The sequence below is a fragment of the Hyla sarda genome, chromosome 5 (assembly GCF_029499605.1).
Source record: "Hyla sarda isolate aHylSar1 chromosome 5, aHylSar1.hap1, whole genome shotgun sequence".
Taxonomy (NCBI): Eukaryota; Metazoa; Chordata; class Amphibia; order Anura; family Hylidae; genus Hyla; species Hyla sarda.
The window spans coordinates 13080747-13103068 of record NC_079193.1 but is presented as its reverse complement, the minus strand read 5'-3'; positions in this window follow the sequence as shown (position 1 = coordinate 13103068).

Sequence of the window (22322 nt, the reverse complement as noted above, 5' to 3'; positions counted from 1 at the left end):
AGCGTACAGTACAGATGTAGCAGAACTGAATGTGTCATTTATGGATAGAGCTGGGACCAGAGCGTACAGTACAGATGTAGCAGAGCTGAAGGTGTCATTTATGGATAGAGTGGAGACCAGAGCATACAGTGCAGATGTAGCAGAGCTGAATGTGTTATTTATGAATAGAGCTGGGACCAGAGCGTACAGTACAGATATAGCAGAGCTGAATGTGTCATTTATGGATAGAGTGGAGACCAGAGCGTACAGTACAGATGTAGCAGAACTGAATGTGTCATTTATGGGTAGAGCTGGGACCAGAGCGTACAGTACAGATGTAGCAGAGCTGAAGGTGTCATTTATGGATAGAGTGGAGACCAGAGCATACAGTGCAGATGTAGCAGAGCTGAATGTGTTATTTATGAATAGAGCTGGGACCAGAGCGTACAGTACAGATGTAGCAGAGCTGAAGATGTCATTTATGGATAGAGCTGAGACCAGAGCGTACAGTACAGATGTAGCAGAGCTGAATGTGTCATTTATTAATAGAGCTGGGACCAGAGCATACAGTACAGATGTAGCAGAGCTGAAGGTGTCATTTATGTATAGAGCAGGGACCAGAGCGTACAGTACAGATGTAGCAGAGCTGAATGTGTCATTTATGTATAGAGCTGGTACCATAGCATACAGTACAGATGTAGCAGAGCTGAAGGTGTCATTTATGAATAGAGTGGGGACCAGAGCGTACAGTACAGATGTAGCAGAGCTGAAGATGTCATTTATGGATAGAGCTGAGACCAGAGCATACAGTACAGATGTAGCAGAGCTGAATGTGTCATTTATGAATAGAGCTGGGACCAGAGCGTACAGTACAGATGTAGCAGAGCTGAATGTGTCATTTATGGATAGAGTGGAGACCAGAGCGTACAGTACAGATGTAGCAGAGCTGAATGTGTCATTTATGGATAGAGTGGAGACCAGAGCGTACAGTACAGATGTAGCAGAGCTGATCGTGTCATTTATGTATAGAGTGGAGACCAGAGCGTACAGTACAGATGTAGCAGAGCTGAATGTGTCATTTATGGATAGAGCTGGGACCATAGCATACAGTACAGATGTAGCATAGCTGAATGTGTCATTTATGGATAGAGTGGAGACCAGAGCGTACAGTACAGATGTAGCAGAGCTGAATGTGTCATTTATGTATAGAGTGGAGACCAGAGCATACAGTATAGATGTAGCAGAGCTGAATGTGTCATTTCTGGATAGAGCTGGGACCATAGCATACAGTACAGATGTAGCAGAGCTGAATGGGTCATTTATGCATAGAATGTGGACCAGAGTGTACAGTACAGATGTAGCAGAGCTGAATGTGTCATTTATGCATAGAATGTGGACCAGAGCATACAGTACAGATGTAGCAGAGCTGAATGTGTCATTTATGTATAGAGTGGAGACCAGAGAGTACAGTACAGATGTAGCAGAGCTGAATGTGTCATTTATGTATAGAGTGGAGACCAGAGCATACAGTACAGATGTAGCAGAGCTGAATGTGTCATTTATGTATAGAGTGGAGACCAGAGCGTACAGTACAGATGTAGCAGAGCTGAATAGGTCATTTATGAATAAAGTGGGGATTGGAAAATAAAATACAGATTTAGCAGAGCTGAATGTGTCATTTTTGTATAGAGGGGGGGATTGGAGGCTAAAGTACAGATGTAGCAGAGCCGAATATGTCATTTATGAATAGGAAGGACCAGAGCATACAGTACAGATGTAGCAAAGATGAATGTGTAATTTATGGATAGAGTATGGACCAAAGCCTACATGATAGATGTAGTAGAGCTGAATCTGTCATTTATGAATGAACTGGGGACCAAAGCCTGCAGTATAGAGGTATCATTGCTGAATTTGTAATTTATGAATAGAGTAGGAGCCACAGCATAAAGTATAGATATAGCAGAGCTGAATGTGTCATTTGTGAATCAAGGGGGAACTAGAATGTAAAGAGATGTAGCAGAACTGAAAGTCTAGTTTATAAATAAATCAATAATTAGAGTGTAAAGTATAGGTGTAGCAGAGCTGAATGGGTAACCTATGTATAGACCAGGGACTGGAGCCTAAAATGCAGATGTAGCAGATCTGAATGAGTCATCTATAAATAGAGTGGGGCCAGAGCAGAAAGCACAGATGTAGCAGAGCTGAATGAGTAATGTATAAATAGAGTGGAGACCAGAGCAGAAAGCACAGATGTAGCAGAGCTGAATGAGTAATGTATAAATAGAGTGGGGACCAGAGCAGAAAGCACAGATGTAGCAGAGCTGAATGAGTCATCTATAAATAGAGTGGGGACCAGAGCAGAAAGCACAGATGTAGCAGAGCTATATGTGTCAAATATGAATACAGCGGGGACCACAGCATAGCGTATAGATAAAGCAGAACTGTGTATGTCATTTATAAATAGAGCGGGGCTCAGGACATAGGGTACAGATGTAGCAGAGCTGAGTGTATCCTATTAATACAGTGGGGTTGCATAGTTTTTCAGTGAATATGTTGGTGTACCTGCCTATGTAACACCCCAGGTGATGTGCCCAGGTGATGTGCCCAGGTGATGTGCCCAGGTGATGTGCCCATGAGTTGTGCCAAGTGACAAACTCTAAACCTTCTGCTAAGCTGAACCTTCTCCATAGGTTTTATGATCTTACAAACATTCACTATACACTAGAATCTCCCTTAGCGGACACCTCCCAATAGGGGACACCTCCCATGAGGGGACACCTCCCAATAGGGGACACCTCCCAAGAGGGGACACCTCCCATGAGGGGACACCTCCCAATAAGGGACACCTCCCAATAGTGGACACCTCCCAATAGGGGACACCTCCCAATAGGGGACACCTCAAAATAGGGGACACCTCCCAATAGCGGACACCTCCCAATAGGGGACACCTCCCAATAGGGGACACCTCCCAATAGTGGACACCTCCCAATAGGGGACACCTCTCAATAAGGGACACCTCCCAAGAGGGGACACCTCCCAATAGGGGACACCTCAAAATAGGGGACACCTCCCAATAGCGGACACCTCCCAATAGCGGACACCTCCCAATAGGGGACACCTCCCAATAGGGGATTCCTCCCAATAGGGAACACCTCCCAATAGGGAACACCTCCCAATAGGGGACACCTCCCAATAGGGAACACCTCCCAATAGGGAACACCTCCCAATAGTGGACACCTCCCAATAGCGGACACCTCCCAATAGCGGACACCTCCCAATAGGGGACACCTCCCAATAGGGGACACCTCCCAATAGCTGACACCTCCTGTCACGATCACACCCTATCGGTCCAGCCAAGACGCTAGAGAGAGTGTGATGGTGCAAGGGTTAAAGCCGCCAGACCTCTGGGTATCCACTACTATTCCCAGCAAGTCACCAAATTAACCCTTAGATAAACGTGTTTTACCCGAGCCTCCTTCAGAAAGGTGAGCTCATATATTTAGAGATCAAAGACCAGAGCTGATTAATTAAACATTTAATCTGATAAAAGGTATCACAGTGCTATATATATAAAAATACAGAAACAAATGACATACAGGTATAACAATATATAAAAGAGTTTAGCAAGACAAGTTCAGAAAACAAAAATGAAGTTCTTACAGCATGATGGTATAGCAGTCCTTGTCAGTGAGAGTGCTGTTCTTAGGATGGTCTTGTCAGCTTGTTCCACAGCCTTGAACACCCAACTTTGAGTATAGCATTGTTTTTAATATCATATCTGGTTTCTTGGGAGGGAGACTCCATTCCCCCATCCCCTCTGATCCCACCAGGGGGTCTTCTCTCTTCCTGACCCCTTATCTGTTTGATTATATGATGGGACCAGAGTGCACGACTTCAAAGGAGATACCAAGACAGCCAGACCCCCAATAAAATGCAATACACAAAACACAGTCTGAATGACCTCTCACCCATGTCTTGGATGATCCATCACACACAGTTATAATTTATAATACACATATAGGATTTTAATAATCAGGCCTTGGGCCTGACACCTCCCAATAGGGAACACCTTCCAATAGTGGACACCTCCCAATAGGGGACACCTCCCAATAGGGCAAACCTCCCAATAGGGGAAACCTCCCAATAGGGGACACCTCCCAATAAGGGACACATCGCAATAGTGGACACCTCCCAAAAGCGGGCACCTCCCAATAGTGGACACCTCCCAATAGTGGACACCTCCCAATATGGGACACCTCCCAATAGGGGACACCTCCCAATAGGGGACACCTCCCCATAGGGGACACCTCCCAATAGTGGACACCTCCCAATAGGGAACACCTCCAAATAAGGGACATCTCCCAAAAGGGGACACCTCCCAATAGGGAACACCTCCCAATAGTGGACACCTCCCAATAGGGGACACATCCAAATAGGGGACACCTCCCAATAGGGGACACCTCCTAATAGGGAACACCTCCCAATAGGGAACACCTCCCAATAGTGGACACATCCCAATAGGGGACACATCCCAATAGGGAACACCTCCCAATAGGGAACACCTCCCAATAGTGGACACCTCCCAATAGGGGACACCTCCTAATAGGGAACACCTCCCAATAGGGAACACCTCCCAATAGGGGACACCTCCCAATAGTGGACACATCCCAATAGGGGACACATCCCAATAGGGAACACCTCCCAATAGGGAACACCTCCCAATAGTGGATACCTCCCAATAGGGGTCACCTCCCAATAGGGGACACCTCCCAATAGGGGACACCTCCCCATAGGGGACACCTCCCAATAGTGGACATCTCCCAATAGTGGACACCTCCCAATATGGGATACCTCCCAATAGCGGACACCTCCCAATAGGGGACACCTCCCCATAGGGGACACCTCCCAATAGTGGACACCTCCCAATAGGGAACACCTCCAAATAAGGGACATCTCCCAAAAGGGGACACCTCCCAATAGGGAACACCTCCCAATAGGGGACACCTCCCAATAGGGGACACCCCCCAATAGGGAACACCTCCCAATAGTGGACACCTCCCAATAGGGGACACCTCCCAATAGTGGACACCTCCCAATAGTGGACACCTCCCAATAGGGGACACCTTCCAATAGGGGACACCTCCCAATAGGGGACACCTCCCAATAGGGACACCTCCCAGTAGGGAACACCTCCCAATAGTGGACACCTCCCAATAGGGGACACCTCCCAATAGTGGACACCTCCCAATAGTGGACACCTCCCAATAGTGGACACCTCCCAATAGGGGACACCTCTCAATAGTGGACACCTCCCAATAGGGGACACCTCCCAAAAGTGGATATCTCCCAATAGGGGACAGTTTTTTATCCCCAGGCAGAGTCCCATAAGACTTAAAGAGGTACTCCGCTGCTCAGCGTTTGGAACAAAATGTTCCGAATGCTTAGAGCCGGCGCCGGGAGCTTGTGACATCATGAGAGGCTGGGGGTATGATGTCACAAGCTCACGCTGCCGGCTCTAAACATTTTGTTCCAAACGCTGAGCAGCGGTGTACCACAATAGGGGACAAAATTTTCCCAATAGGGGACAACCAGGCTCATGTTCCGGCCCTACCATGTACACAGGGTCGCTGTCAGGGGGTACAGCCAATACCCCAGTAAGGGGCCCAGACTCCTGCTGCACAACCCCCCCCCCCTAGAAGCTCCAGCACAGAAGCAGAAGACTGATGTTTATACAGTGATCTCTTGCATCTACGCACCCGCCAGCCACATCATTCACCCTCGTCCTTCCCTGATCCCCCCCCCCTGTGCCAAATCATCCCCCCCCCTTTATTAGCCCCCTGTGCCACATCATTTCCCCTTGATCTCCCCTGTGCTATTTCCCTCCCCCTTTATTACCCTCTGTGCAAATTCATCACCCCCTCTTTACCACCCCCTGTGCCATTATATTCCCCCTTTATCCCCCTGAGGGGGGGGGGGGGGGTGATTTACACAGAGGGTAATGAAGGGGGAATGAAATGGGAGAGGGGGGGGGGGTCAAGAGGAAATCATGTGGCACAGGGGGTAAGGGGGGGATAATTTGGCACAATGCATGGGGTAATAAGATGGCACAGGGTATAAAAGGGGGGATGAAATGATACGGGGGGGGGGTATAAAGGGAGATTGTACTGTAATATTGTGTTTTATCATGTTTTGTAGGTAAGTACACTCTGCAGTGAGTACAGGACAGGATTCCGTCATTTAGAAACAAATCTGAGCCTTTTTCCCAATAAGGGACCTCCCTATAGTGGACACTTCTTTCTTCCCCCTGATATTATGAAGTACAATGCTGTATAGTTCTGGGTCTGTCAGTGTTTATGGCTTCTGGGGTTGTTCTCTGTCATTAGTATCAGGTATTACTATAAACCTTCACCAGGACTCTGTATGTAGGCGGAGGAGTCCGCAGGGAAGAAGCATTTCTAGTAAACCTGGGTGACTCTGGGACTATATGATGGCGCCAAAGATGCATCAATCCACTGCCCGGCCGTGAAACCAACCGGTCATATAGGAAGAAAATATCACCAGGAGGGAGAAGAGAGATTCTTATATCTTCACTTTGTATGTACATGGATTATCTGTATGGGCACAGTTTATCTGTATGGGCACAGTTTATCTGTATGGGCACAGTTTATCTGTATGGGTACAGTGTATCTGTATGGGCACAGTTTATCTGTATGGGTACAGTTTATCTGTATGGGCACAGTTTATCTGTATGGGCACTGTTTATCTGTATGGGCACTGTTTATCTGTTTGGCACAGTTTATCTGTATGGCACAGTTTATCTGTATGGGCACAGTTTATCTGTATGGGCACAGTTTATCTGTATGGCACAGTTTATCTGTATGGGCACAGTTTATCTGTATGGGCACTGTTTATCTGTATGGGCACTGTTTATCTATATGGGCACAGTTTATCTGTATGGGCACAGTTTATCTGTATGGGCACTGTTTATCTGTATGGGCACTGTTTATCTATATGGGCACAGTTTATCTGTATGGGCACTGTTTATCTGTATGGGCACTGTTTATCTATATGGGCACAGTTTATCTATATGGGCACAGTTTATCTGTATGGGCACAGTTTATCTGTATGGGCACAGTTTATCTGTATGGGCACAGTGTATCTGTATGGCACAGTTTATCTGTTTGGCACAGTTTATCTGTATGGGTACAGTTTATCTGTATGGGCACAGTTTATCTGTATGGCACAGTTTATCTGTATGGGCACAGTTTATCTGTTTGGCACAGTTTATCTGTATGGCACAGTTTATCTGTATGGGCACAGTTTATCTGTTTGGCACAGTTTATCTGTATGGGCACAGTTTATCTGTATGGGCACAGTTTATCTGTATGGCACAGTTTATCTGTATGGGCACAGTTTATCTGTATGGGCATAGTTTATCTGTATTGGCACAGTTTATCTGTATGGGCGCCGTTTATCTGTATGGTTGCTGTTTATCTATATGGGCACAGTTTATCTATATGGGCACAGTTTATCTATATGGCACAGTTTATCTATATGGGCACAGTTTGTCTGTATGGGCACAGTTTATCTGTATGGTTGCTGTTTATCTATATGGGCACAGTTTATCTATATGGGCACAGTTTATATGTATGGCACAGTTTATCTGTATGGGCACAGTTTATCTGTATGGCACAGTTTATCTGTATGGGCACAGTTTATCTGTATTGTCACAGTTTATCTGTATGGCACAGATTGTCTGTATGTACATGGATTATCTGTATGGGCACAGTTTATCTGTATGGGCACAGTTTATCTGTATGGTTGCTATTTATCTGTATGGGCACAGTTTATCTGTATGGGCACAGTGTATCTGTATGGGCACAGTTTATCTGTATGGGCACAGTTTATCTGTATGGGCGCTGTTTATCTGTATGGCACAGTTTATCTGTATGGGCACAGTTTATCTGTATGGGCACAGTTTATCTGTTTGGCACAGTTTATCTGTATGGCACAGTTTATCTATACGGGCACAGTTTATCTGTATGGGCACAGTTTATCTGTATGGGCACAGTTTATCTGTATGGGCACAGTTTATCTATATGGGCACAGTTTATCTGTATTGCACAGTTTATCTGTATGGGCACAGTTTATCTGTATGGCACAGTTTATCTGTATGGGCACAGTTAATCTGTATGGGCACAGTTAATCTGTATGGGCACAGTTTATCTGTATGGGCACAGTTAATCTTTATGGGCACAGTTTATCTGTATGGGCGCTGTTTATCTATATGGGCACAGTTTATCTATATGGGCACAGTTTATCTATATGGGCGCTGTTTATCTATATGGGCGCTGTTTATCTATACGGGCACAGTTTATCTGTATGGGCACAGTTTATCTGTATGGGCACAGTTTATCTATATGGGCACAGTTTATCTGTATTGCACAGTTTATCTGTATGGGCACAGTTTATCTGTATGGCACAGTTTATCTGTATGGGCACAGTTAATCTGTATGGGCACAGTTAATCTGTATGGGCACAGTGTATCTGTATGGGCACAGTTTATCTGTATGGGCACAGTTAATCTTTATGGGCACAGTTTATCTGTATGGGCGCTGTTTATCTATATGGGCACAGTTTATCTATATGGGCACAGTTTATCTATATGGGCGCTGTTTATCTATATGGGCGCTGTTTATCTATATGGGCACGGTTTATCTGTATGGGCACAGTTTATCTGTATGGCACAGTTTATCTATATGGGCGCTGTTTATCTATATGGGCACAGTTTATCTATATGGGCACAGTTTATCTGTATGGGCACAGTTTATCTATATGGCACAGTTTATCTGTATGGACGCTGTTTATCTATATGGCACAGTTTATCTATATGGCACAGTTTATCTATATGGCACAGTTTATCTGTATGGTCACAGTTTATCTGTATGGGCACAGTTTATCTGTATGGCACAGTGTATCTGTATGGGCACAGTTTATCTGTATGGGCACAGTTTATCTGTATGGGCGCTGTTTATCTATATGGGCACAGTTTATCTGTATGGGCACAGTTTATCTGTATGGGCACAGTTTATCTATATGGGCACAGTTTATCTGTATGGGCACTGTTTATCTGTATGGGCACAGTTTATCTGTATGGGCACAGTTTATCTGTATGGCACAGTTTATCTGTATGGGTACAGTTTATCTATATGGCACAGTTTATCTGTATGGGTACAGTTTATCTGTATGGCACAGTTTATCTGTATGGGCACAGTTTATCTGTATGGGCACAGTTTATCTATATGGGCACAGTTTATCTGTATGGGCACAGTTTATCTATATGGGCACAGTTTATCTGTATGGGCACAGTTTATCTGTATGGGCACAGTTTGTCTGTATGGGCACAGTTTATCTATATGGCACAGTTTATCTATATGGGCACAGTTTATCTATATGGGCGTTGTTTATCTATATGGACACAGTTTATCTATATGGGCGCTGTTTATCTATATGGGCATAGTTTATCTGTATGGGCACAGTTTATCTATATGGGCACAGTTTATCTATATGGCACAGTTTATCTATATGGGCACAGTTTATCTATATGGGCACAGTTTATCTATATGGGCACAGTTTATCTATATGGGCGCTGTTTTTCTATATGGGCACAGTTTATCTATATGGGCACAGTTTATCTATATGGGCGTTGTTTATCTATATGGGCGTTGTTTATCTATATGGGCACAGTTTATCTATATGGGCGCTGTTTTTCTATGTGGGCACAGTTTATCTATATGGGCACAGTTTATCTGTATGGGCACAGTTTATCTATATGGGCGTTGTTTATCTATATGGGCACAGTTTATCTATATGGGCACAGTTTATCTGTATGGGCACAGTTTATCTATATGGGCGTTGTTTATCTATATGGGCACAGTTTATCTGTATGGGCACAGTTTATCTATATGGGCACAGTTTATCTGTATGGGCACAGTTTATCTATATGGGCACAGTTTATCTATATGGGCACAGTTTATCTATATGGGCACAGTTTATCTATATGGCACAGTTTATCTATATGGGCACAGTTTATCTATATGGGCACAGTTTATCTGTATGGGCACAGTTTATCTATATGGGCACAGTTTATCTATATGGGCGCTGTTTATCTATATAGGTTTCCTGAAATTGACTTAGGATTGAGAAGGCCACTGACTGGGCATCCTGGTCTGACCAATCCTTAGAAAAACTACAACTCCCTGTATGCCCAGACAGCCAAGCTTGGCCGGGTATGCTGGAAGTTGTAGTTTTGCCACAGCTGGAGGCACCCTAGTTGGGAAATACTGGTCTATAGTAATGGTGGCCTGTCCGTGTCTTCATGGAATAGTCGCGTGATACATTCCGGTCACATGATCTGATCGGCTACAATGTATCTGATCCAAGAACCTGGTAACAGTGAAGTTATCTGGAGGATTCCGACCTACAGCAGAGTCGCCCGACTGACACAGTCCAGACCCCGTCATAACAAACATGGCGGAATATTCCGGAAAACCTGACGCAGCCTTCGCGTTACCGCTCCCTCACATCATTTATATTAACACAGCAAATAAAAGTGCAAAAGCCAAGGTGGAAGTATATATAAGGTGCAAACAAAACCGCTCGGCCCTGCGATACGGATCCGGGCAGACGCCACTTAGGCTTTAACTAAAGATTCTTTGCAGAAAAAGTTGTCATACAGAATTAGTCCTGACCTACTTCATGTCAGATCTCATTTCCCTTCATCGCCTGCTACCAGGATGCCGGCAGTGCCATCTAGTGGTGCCGCAGGGTAATGCCAGAGTAACCTGCTGACTAAAAATGGTGACGTCACAAACTGAGCTCTGCTACATCTGTGAATCCTGGATCATTCTAATGTTACGTGGTAAAAGGTTATGATAAGCTGAACGTATTTTATTCCATAAAAGGTGTCATTATAAACAGCTTACACGTTATTACTTTTTGCTGATGGTTTGGATGTGCTGCTATTCTACTTCTATCTATCTATCTCATATCTATCTATCTCATATATATCTATCTATCTCATATCTATCTATCTCATATCTATCTATCTCATATCTATCTCATATCTATCTCATATCTATCTATCTATCTCATATCTATCTATCTATCTCATATCTATCTATCTCATATCTATCTATCTCATATCTATCTATCTCATATCTATCTATCTCATATCTATCTATCTCATATCTATCTATCTCATATCTATCTCATATCTATCTATCTATCTCATATCTATCTATCTCATATCTATCTATCTCATATCTATCTATCTCATATCTATCTATCTATCTCATATCTATCTATCTCATATCTATCTATCTCATATCTATCTATCTCATATCTATCGCATATCTATTTATCTATCTCATATCTATCTCATATCTATCTATCTCATATCTATCTATCTATCTCATATCTATCTATCTCATATCTATCTATCTATCTCATATCTATCTATCTATCTCATATCTATCTATCTCATATCTATCTATCTCATATCTATCTATCTCATATCTATCTATCTCATATCTATCTATCTCATATCTATCTATCTATCTCATATCTATCTATCTCATATCTATCTATCTCATATCTATCTATCTCATATCTATCTATCTCATATCTATCTATCTCATATCTATCTATCTCATATCTATCTATCTCATATCTATCTATCTCATATCTATCTATCTCATATCTATCTATCTCATATCTATCTATCTCATATCTATCTATCTATCTATCTCATATCTATCTATCTATCTATCATCTATCTATCTCATATCTATCTATCTCATATCTATCTCATATCTATCTATCTATCTCATATCTATCTATCTCATATCTATCTATCTCATATCTATCTATCTATCTCATATCTATCTATCTATCTATCTATCTCATATCTATCTATCTCATATCTATCTATCTCATATCTATCTATCTCATATCTATCTATCTCATATCTATCTATCTATCTCATATCTATCTATCTCATATCTATCTATCTCATATCTATCTATCTATCTAGACAAAGAATAAGTCAGCCAGCACTTTAGTTGATACCAAACTATTATATGGACCTGGCCTACAGGTGCACGCTACTAGGCTAGATATACAGCAACAGAAGAATACAGCAGCACACTGCCAGCACAAGGATATAGGTGAAACATAAACATGCAGATAAAACATGGAGAGCTATACAGCTATGGTGTAATAGATGCAAATGTGAAACTATGAAATAGTGAGGCACTTAGCTCGCAAATTTGTCTCCGCCGGCGGTCAAATAGCTTGGACTGTCCCACCGCGATAAGGTGGCCTCATTGGGACGGACCCTACACTGTGAATATGCCTCTGTGTGAACAGTTCAGTAAGCATGGCAGGATCTGGAACATCCAAGACACCTTATATACACACCTGATAGAGGTGGGTGGGACGGTCCAAGCTATTTGACCGCCGGCGGAGACAAATTTGGGATCTAAGTGCCTCACTATTTCATAGTTTTCTCCATGTTTATCTGCATATTCATGTTGCACCTATATCCTTGTGCTGGCAGTGTGCTGCTGTATTCTTCTGTTGCTGTATATCTATCTATCTCATATCTATCTATCTCATATATCTATCTATCTCATATCTATCTATCTATCGCATATCTATCTCCTATCTATCTATCTATCTATCTATCTATCTATCTATTTCATATCTATCTATCTCATATCTATCTATCTATCTATCTCATATCTATCTATCTATCTATCTCATATCTATCTATCTCATATCTATCTATCTATCTCATATCTATCCATCTATCTCATATCTATCTATCTATCTCATATCTATCTATCTATCTCATATATCTATCTATCTCATATCTATCTATCTATCTCATATCTATCCATCTATCTCATATCTATCTGTATATCTCATATCTATCTATCTATCTCATATCTATCTATCTATCTCATATCTATCTATCTCATATCTATCTATCTATCTCATATCTATCCATCTATCTCATATCTATCCATCTATCTCATATCTATCTATCTATCTATCTATCTCATATCTATCTCATATCTATCTCATATCTATCTCATATCTATCTATCTATCTCATATCTATCTATCTATCTCATATCTATCTATCTATCTGATCCATTGATCAATGATTCTGCCACTTGACTGCTCATGCTTGGATCTCAGGCACTGAGCAGTCATTTGGTGATCGGACACCAGGAGGCAGGTAAGGGGACCCTCCTGCTGTCCTACAGCTGTTCGGGATGCCGCGATTTAGCTGCGGTGATCCCGATCAGCCCCCTGAGCTAACCGGGGGTAGTTTAGTTTCACTTTAGACTCAAAGTTGAACGCAGCTTCTAAAGGGTTAATATCGCTCAGCAATCAGTGCCGCTCTATTAGCCACGGGTCCCGGACGTTGCTAGAGGCCGGGGCTCGACCTGCCCTGCATTATAGAACGGGAGTGGACTCAGGGCGTACAGGTACGCCCTCAGTCCATAAGGAGTTAACGTTTTATATTGATTGATTTTGACACTGTATGTTAATTATTGTAATTGGAGACCATATATTTATATATATCACCTTCTTTAGTCACTTTGTATGCTTGAAAAAGGCTGCACAGGCAGCAGAAACGTTGCATCTGTATTTTTAATGAATTAAAGCTACCCATTTTTTCACCTAAACTGAGTGCTGCTACTGCTTTGTTTTTATTTATCTCATATCTATCTATCTCATATCTATCTCATATCTATCTATCTATCTCATATCTATCTCATATCTATCTATCTATCTATCTATCTATCGCACATTCATCTATCTCATATCTATCTCATATATATCTATCTCATATCTATATATCTCATATCTATCTATCTAAAGAATAAATTGGCCAGCACTATTGATCCAAACTATTGTAAAAACCTGGCTTGCAGGTGCAGGCTGCTGGGCTAAATATACAGGAACAGGAGAATAAAGCAGCACACTGCTAGCACAAAGATATAGATGAAACATGAGTATATAGATAAAACATGAGTATATAGATAGAACATGAAAAGATATACAGCTGTAATGCAATAAATGAAGGTATGAAACTATGAAATTATGAGGTACTTAGCTTGCACAGAGGCTTATTCACAGTGTATGGTCCGTCCCAGAATGAGGTCACCTTACCGTGGTGGGACGGTCCACGCTATTTGGCACCAAATTTGTAAGCTAAGTACCTCATAATTTCATAGTTTCATATCTTCATTTATTGCATTACAGCTGTATAGCTTTTCATGTTCTATCTATATACTCATGTTTTATCTATATACTCATGTTCCATCTATATACTCATGTTTTATCTATATACTCATGTTTCATCTATATCTTTGTGCTAGCAGTGTGCTGCTGTATTCTCCTGTTGCTCATATCTATCTATCTCATATCTATCTATCTATCTCATATCTATCTATCTATCTCATATCTATCTCATATCTATCTATCTCATATCCATCTATCTCATATCTATCTATCTATCTATCTATCTCATATCTATCTATCTATCTCATATCTATCTATCTATCTCATATCTATCTATTTCATATCTATCTATCATCTCATATCTATCTATCTATCTCATATCTATCTATCTATCTATCTATCTATCTCATATCTATCTATCTATCTATCTATCTCATATCTATCTATCTATCTATCTCATATCTATCTATCTATCTCATATCTATCTATCTATCTCATATCTATCTTTCTCATATCTATCTATCTATCTATCTATCTATCTATCTCATATCTATCTATCTCATATCTATCTATCTCATATCTATCTATCTGTCTATCTCATATCTATCTTCCCCTCACAGGGCTTTCTAGTGTTCTACCTTATGTTGTCTGTCTGGGTGACACTTAGAGATGACATATGACTGGATTATCCGCCGACATCATTGATCAGGGAGCGGATACATTTATAAGACGTTTACAATAGGAACATATGAATGACTTAGTTTCTCAGCGTAACTAGGAACAAAGTAACATATGGCTAATGGTCCATTAGTGTCCGTCCTCATTACAGTGACCAGAACATCAGTCATTCTGTTGCATTTAAAGGGCCAGAAGAAGATGGACTGCAGCCGCCCTAATCCCATTATTTTCGTGCACTGATGCAATCGTCTCTGACTTTAAAGGTGATTGCCTTAGTGATGGGCACAGGGGGCACAGCCCCAGGCTGCCAGGGCCAAGGAAGCCCATTGTCATGATTATTTTGTATATTATCATCTCAGTTAGGCCAATAGTTATGGCTCCAGGCTTGTTTAGTCTATGTCATCTCGCTTCAGGGTATTATTACTAGTTTTGTAATGGAAACATAAAGTCATTATATTGACAAATGCAATCAACCAGAACTGATGAACCCAGATTGGGATTTACTAATGGGCTGACATACTTAATATATTATATTTTTTAAGACACATTACTATAATACTGCTCCAATATACACGAATATAACTGCTATAATACTGCTCCTGTATACACTAATATAACTACTATAATACTGCTCCTATATACAAGAATATAACTACTATAATATTGCTCCTATATACAAGAATATAACTACTATAATACTGTCTCCTATATACAAGAATATAACTACTATAATACTGCCTCCTATATACAAGAATATAACTACTATAATACTGCCCCTATATACAAGAATATAACTACTATAATACTGCTCCTATATACAAGAATATAACTACTATAATACTGCTCCTATATACAAGAATATAACTACTATAATACTGTCTCCTATATACAAGAATATAACTACTATAATACTGCTCCTATATACAAGAATATAACTACTATAATACTGCTCCTATATACAAGAATATAACTACTATAATACTGCTCCTATATACAAGAATATAACTACTATAATACTGCTCCTGTATACAAGAATATATCTACTATAATACTGCTCCTATATACAAGAATATAACTACTATAATACTGTCTCCTATATACAAGAATATAACTACTATAATACTGCTCCTATGTACAAGAATATAACTACTATAATACTGCTCCTATATACAAGAATATAACTACTATAATACTGCTCCTATATACAAGAATATAACTACTATAATACTGTCTCCTATATACAAGAATATAACTACTATAATACTGCTCCTATATACAAGAATATAACTACTATAATACTGCCTCCTATATACAAGAATATAACTACTATAATGCTGCTCCAATATACAAGAATATAACTACTATAATACTGCTCCTATATACAAGAATATATCTACTATAATACTGCTCCTATATACAAGAATATATCTACTATAATACTGCTCCTATATACAAGAATATAACTACTATAATACTGCTCCTATATACAAGAATATAACTACTACAATACTGCTCCTATATACAAGAATATAACTACTATAATACTGCTCCTATATAGAAGAATATAACTACTATAATACTGTCTCCTATATACAAGAATATAACTACTATAATACTGCCTCCTATATACCAGAATATAACTACTATAATACTGCTCCTGTTACGCCTAGCGCTCCGGGTCCCCGCTCCTCCCCGGAGCGCTCACGGCGTCTTTCTCCCTGCAGCTCCCCGGTCAGTCCCGCTGACCGGGAGCGCTGCACTGTCATGGCCGTTGGGGATGCGATTCGCACAGCGGGACACGCCCGCTCGCGAATCGCATCCCAGGTCACTTACCCGTTCCCGTCCCCTGCTGTCATGTGCTGGCGCGCGCGGCTCCGCTCTCCAGGGCGCGCGCGCGCCAGCTCCCTGAGACTTAAAGGGCCAGTGCACCAATGATTGGTGCCTGGCCCAATTAGCTTAATTGGCTTCCACCTGGTCCCTGACTATATCTGACCTCCTCCCATGCACTCCCTTGCCGGATCTTGTTGCCCTTGTGCCTAGTGAAAGCGTTTTGTGTGTCTAAAGCCTGTGTACCAGAACTTCTGCTATCCACCCTGACTACGAACCTTGCCGCCTGCCCCCGACCTTCTGCTACGTCCGACCTTGCTTCTGTCTACTCCCTTGTACCTCGCCTATCATCAGCAGTCAGAGAGGTGAGCCGTTGCTAGTGGATACGACCTGGTCACTACCGCCGCAGCAAGACCATCCCGCTTTGCGGCGGGCTCTGGTGAAAACCTGTAGTGACTTAGAACCGGTCCACTAGCACGGTCCACGCCAATCCCTCTCTGGCACAGAGGATCCACCTCCTGCCAGCCGGCATCGTGACAGTAGATCCGGCCATGGATCCCGCTGACGTCCCTCTGCCTTATATCTCTGATATCACCACGGTGGTCGCCCAGCAATCCCGACAGATCGCCCATCTAACCCACCAGCTGTCGGAAATGTCCACCATTGTGCACCAACTTCAGTCGCAACTTCAGCAGCAATCATCTCCTCCGCCAGCTCCTGCACCCCTTCCGCAGCGAGTGGCCACTCCTAGCCTCCGCCTGTCCTTGCCGGACAAATTTGATGGGGACTCTAAGTTTTGCCGTGGCTTCCTTTCGCAATGTTCCCTGCACATGGAGATGATGTCGGACCAGTTTCCTACTGAAAGGTCTAAGGTGGCTTTCGTAGTCAGCCTTCTGTCTGGAAAAGCCCTGTCATGGGCCACACCGCTCTGGGACCGCAATGACCCCGTCACTGCCTCTGTACACTCCTTCTTCTCGGAAATTCGAAGTGTCTTTGAGGAACCTGCCCGAGCCTCTTCTGCTGAGACTGCCCTGCTGAACCTGGTCCAGGGTAATTCTTCCGTTGGCGAGTACGCCATACAATTCTGTACTCTTGCTTCTGAACTTTCCTGGAATAATGAGGCTCTCTGCGCGACCTTTAAAAAAGGCCTATCCAGCAACATTAAAGATGTTCTGGCCGCACGAGAGACTCCTGCTAGCCTGCATGAACTCATTCATCTAGCCACTCGCATTGACATGCGTTTTTCTGAGAGGCATCAAGAGCTCCGCCAGGAAAAAGACTTAGATCTCTGGACACCTCTCCCACAGTCTCCACTGCAATCTGCGCCTAGGCCTCCCGCCGAGGAAGCCATGCAAGTGGATCGGTCTCGCCTGACCCTGGAAGAGAGGAATCGCCGTAAGGAAGAGAATCTTTGTCTGTACTGTGCCAGTACCGAACATTTTTTGGTGGATTGCCCTATCCGTCCTCCACGTCTGGGAAACGCACGCTCGCACCCAGCTCTCGTGGGTGTGGCGTCTCTTGATGCTAAGTCGGCTTCTCCACGTCTCACGGTGCCTGTACGGATTTCTACTTCAGCCAGCTCTTCCCTCTCAGCCGTGGCCTGCCTGGACTCTGGTGCTTCTGGGAATTTTATTCGGGAGTTCTTGGTGAATAAATTCCGCATTCCGGTGACCCGTCTTGTCAAGCCACTCCACATTTCCGCGGTCAACGGAGCCAGGTTGGATTGCACCGTGCGTTACCGCACGAAGCCCCTCCTAATGTGCATCGGACCTCATCACGAGAAAATTGAATTTTTGGTCCTTCCCAATTGCACTTCCGAAATTCTCCTTGGACTACCCTGGCTTCTACACCATTCCCCAACCCTGGACTGGTCCACTGGGGAGATCAAGAGTTGGGGTCCCTCTTGTTCCAAGGACTGCCTTAAACCAGTTCCCAGTACTCCCTGCCGTGACCCTGTGGTTCCTCCTGTATCCGGTCCCCCTAAGGTCGTTAGGGACTCTGCCTGCCACAGAAAATGCCTCTCCCCCCCTCCCAGTCCCTTCAGGCAAGCCTCTGTGTCCCCTCATGGCTCCCGTCCTTGTGTCGCCCTGCCCCGTGCCAAGCTTCACCCTCTGCCCTCCCTCCCCATTCCTACTCCTGCTGTACTGCCTGCCATTGAGGAAACCATCCATTCCTTCCCGGTGTCCTCATCCCAGGGGAGGCAGTCACCGGACAAAAAAAAGGGGAGACCTAAGGGGGGGGGTACTGTTACGCCTAGCGCTCCGGGTCCCCGCTCCTCCCCGGAGCGCTCACGGCGTCTTTCTCCCTGCAGCTCCCCGGTCAGTCCCGCTGACCGGGAGCGCTGCACTGTCATGGCCGTTGGGGATGCGATTCGCACAGCGGGACACGCCCGCTCGCGAATCGCATCCCAGGTCACTTACCCGTTCCCGTCCCCTGCTGTCATGTGCTGGTGCGCGCGGCTCCGCTCTCTAGGGCGCGCGCGCCAGCTCCCTGAGACTTAAAGGGCCAGTGCACCAATGATTGGTGCCTGGCCCAATTAGCTTAATTGGCTTCCACCTGGTCCCTGACTATATCTAACCTCCTCCCATGCACTCCCTTGCCGGATCTTGTTGCCCTTGTGCCTAGTGAAAGCGTTTTGTGTGTCTAAAGCCTGTGTACCAGAACTTCTGCTATCCACCCTGACTACGAACCTTGCCGCCTGCCCCCGACCTTCTGCTACGTCCGACCTTGCTTCTGTCTACTCCCTTGTACCTCGCCTATCATCAGCAGTCAGAGAGGTGAGCCGTTGCTAGTGGATACGACCTGGTCACTACCGCCGCAGCAAGACCATCCCGCTTTGCGGCGGGCTCTGGTGAAAACCTGTAGTGACTTAGAACCGGTCCACTAGCACGGTCCACGCCAATCCCTCTCTGGCACAGAGGATCCACCTCCTGCCAGCCGGCATCGTGACAGCTCCTATATACAAGAATATAACAACTATAATACTGTCTCCTATATACAAGAATATAACTACTATAATATTGCCTCCTATATACAAGAATATAACTACTATAATACTGCTCCTATATACAAGAATATAACTACTATAATACTGCTCCTATATACAAGAATATAACTACTATATTACTGCTCCTATATACAAGAATATAACTACTATAATACTGCTCCTATATACAGGAATATAATTACTATAATACTGCCTCCTATATACAAGAATATAACTACTATAATACTGCTCCTATATACAAGATTATAACTACTATAATACTGCCTCCTATATACAAGAATATAACTACTATAATACTGCTCCTATATACAAGAATATAACTTCTATAATACTGCTCCTATATACAAGAATATAACTACTATAATACTGCCCCTATATACAAGAATATAACTGCTATAATACTACTCCTATATACAAGAATATAACTGCTATAATACTGCTCCTATATACAGGAATATAATTACTATAATACTGCCTCCTATATACAAGAATATAACTACTATAATACTGCTCCTATATACAAGAATGTAACTACCATAATACTGCTCCTATATACAAGAATATAACTACTATAATACTGCCTCCTATATACAAGAATATGACTACTATAATACTTCCTCCTATATACAAGAATATAACTACTATAATACTGCTCCTATATACAAGAATATAACTACCATAATACTGCTCCTATATACAAGAATATAACTACTATAATACTGCCTCCTATATACAAGAATATGACTACTATAATACTGCTCCTATATACAAGAATATAACTACTATAATACTGCTCCAATATACAAGAATATAACTACTGTAATACTGCTCCTATATACAAGAATATACTACTATAATACTGTTCCTGTATACAAGAATATAACTACTATAATACTGCTCCTATATACAAGAATATAACTACTATAATACTGCACCTATATACAAGAATATAACTACTATAATACTGCTCCTATATACAAGAATATAACTACTATAATACTGTTCCTATATACAAGAATATAACTACTATAATATTGCCTCCTATATACAAGAATATAACTACTATAATACTGCTCCTATATACAAGAATATAACTACTATTATACTGTCTCCTATATACAAGAATATAACTACTATAATACTGCTCCTATATACAAGAATATAACTACTATAATACTGCCTCCTATATACAAGAATTTAACTACTATAATACTGCTCCTATATACAAGAATATAACTACTATAATACTGCCTCCTATATACAAGAATATAACTACTATAATACTGCTCCTATATACAAGAATATAACTACTATAATACTGCTCCTATATACAAGAATATAACTACTATAATACTGCTCCTATATACAAGAATATAACTACTATAATACTACTCCTATATACAAGAATATAACTACTATAATACTGCCCCTATATACAACAATATAACTACTATAATACTGCCCCTATATACAAGAATATAACTACTATAATACTGCTCCTATATACAAGAATATAACTACTATAATACTGCCTCCTATATACAAGAATATAACTACTATAATACTGCTCCTATATACAAGAATATAACTACTATAATACTGCTCCTATATACAAGAATATAACTACTATAATACTGCTCCAATATACAAGAAAATAACTACTATAATACTGCTCCTATATACAAGAATATAACTACTATAATACTGCTTCTATATACAAGAATATAACTACTATAATACTGCCCCTATATACAACAATATAACTACTATAATACTGCCCCTATATACAAGAATATAACTACTATAATACTGCTCCTATATACAAGAATATAACTACTATAATACTGCCCCATATGGGTAAAAATATCGATGTGGCCAGGTAGGGGAATGTCAATATGTATTTATTTTGGGGATATTTGTATTGTGACAACTTGAGGGTTACTCGCTCACACTAATCACCATCTCCAGGGTCCAGGTTTGTTACACTAGATATTCTAGTCCAACACAGCAAACAATACTCACAAGAAATAACACAACAAATCCCGCTCTTCTGAGCTCTAAGTAATTAATTTAGCTGCGCCCCTAGCTGTCACCTTGAGCCAAGTGCTCCTCTACAAACACCAGGCGCCCCCTCTTGGTCCCCCGGTAGCACTGCCTGTCTCTGCTCACACTGGGGGCCACTGTCTTGGGCACTGTACACACCTACGTTATCCCACTATTGAGTGTCGTCCAGCACCTAAACCAATCCCCTGGACTGGGGAGTGTGGGTATGATAGGCCCCACTACCAACCTGCCTGTCGTTCCATATGCTCCAGGAACAGGACTTACAAGGACTTGTCTAAATATAGGCAGCTCCCCTAGGTTTCGCACATTTCACTCAGCTTTCCATAGAGGAGATGTAACGTTCCTTGAGTCTCATAAACCTAAGGGAGGAATCTTGCAGACATGTAGCGGTCCCTGACTGCCATTCCTGTCGCTGTCTCCCAATATCAATATGTCTGTCACCTGCAGGG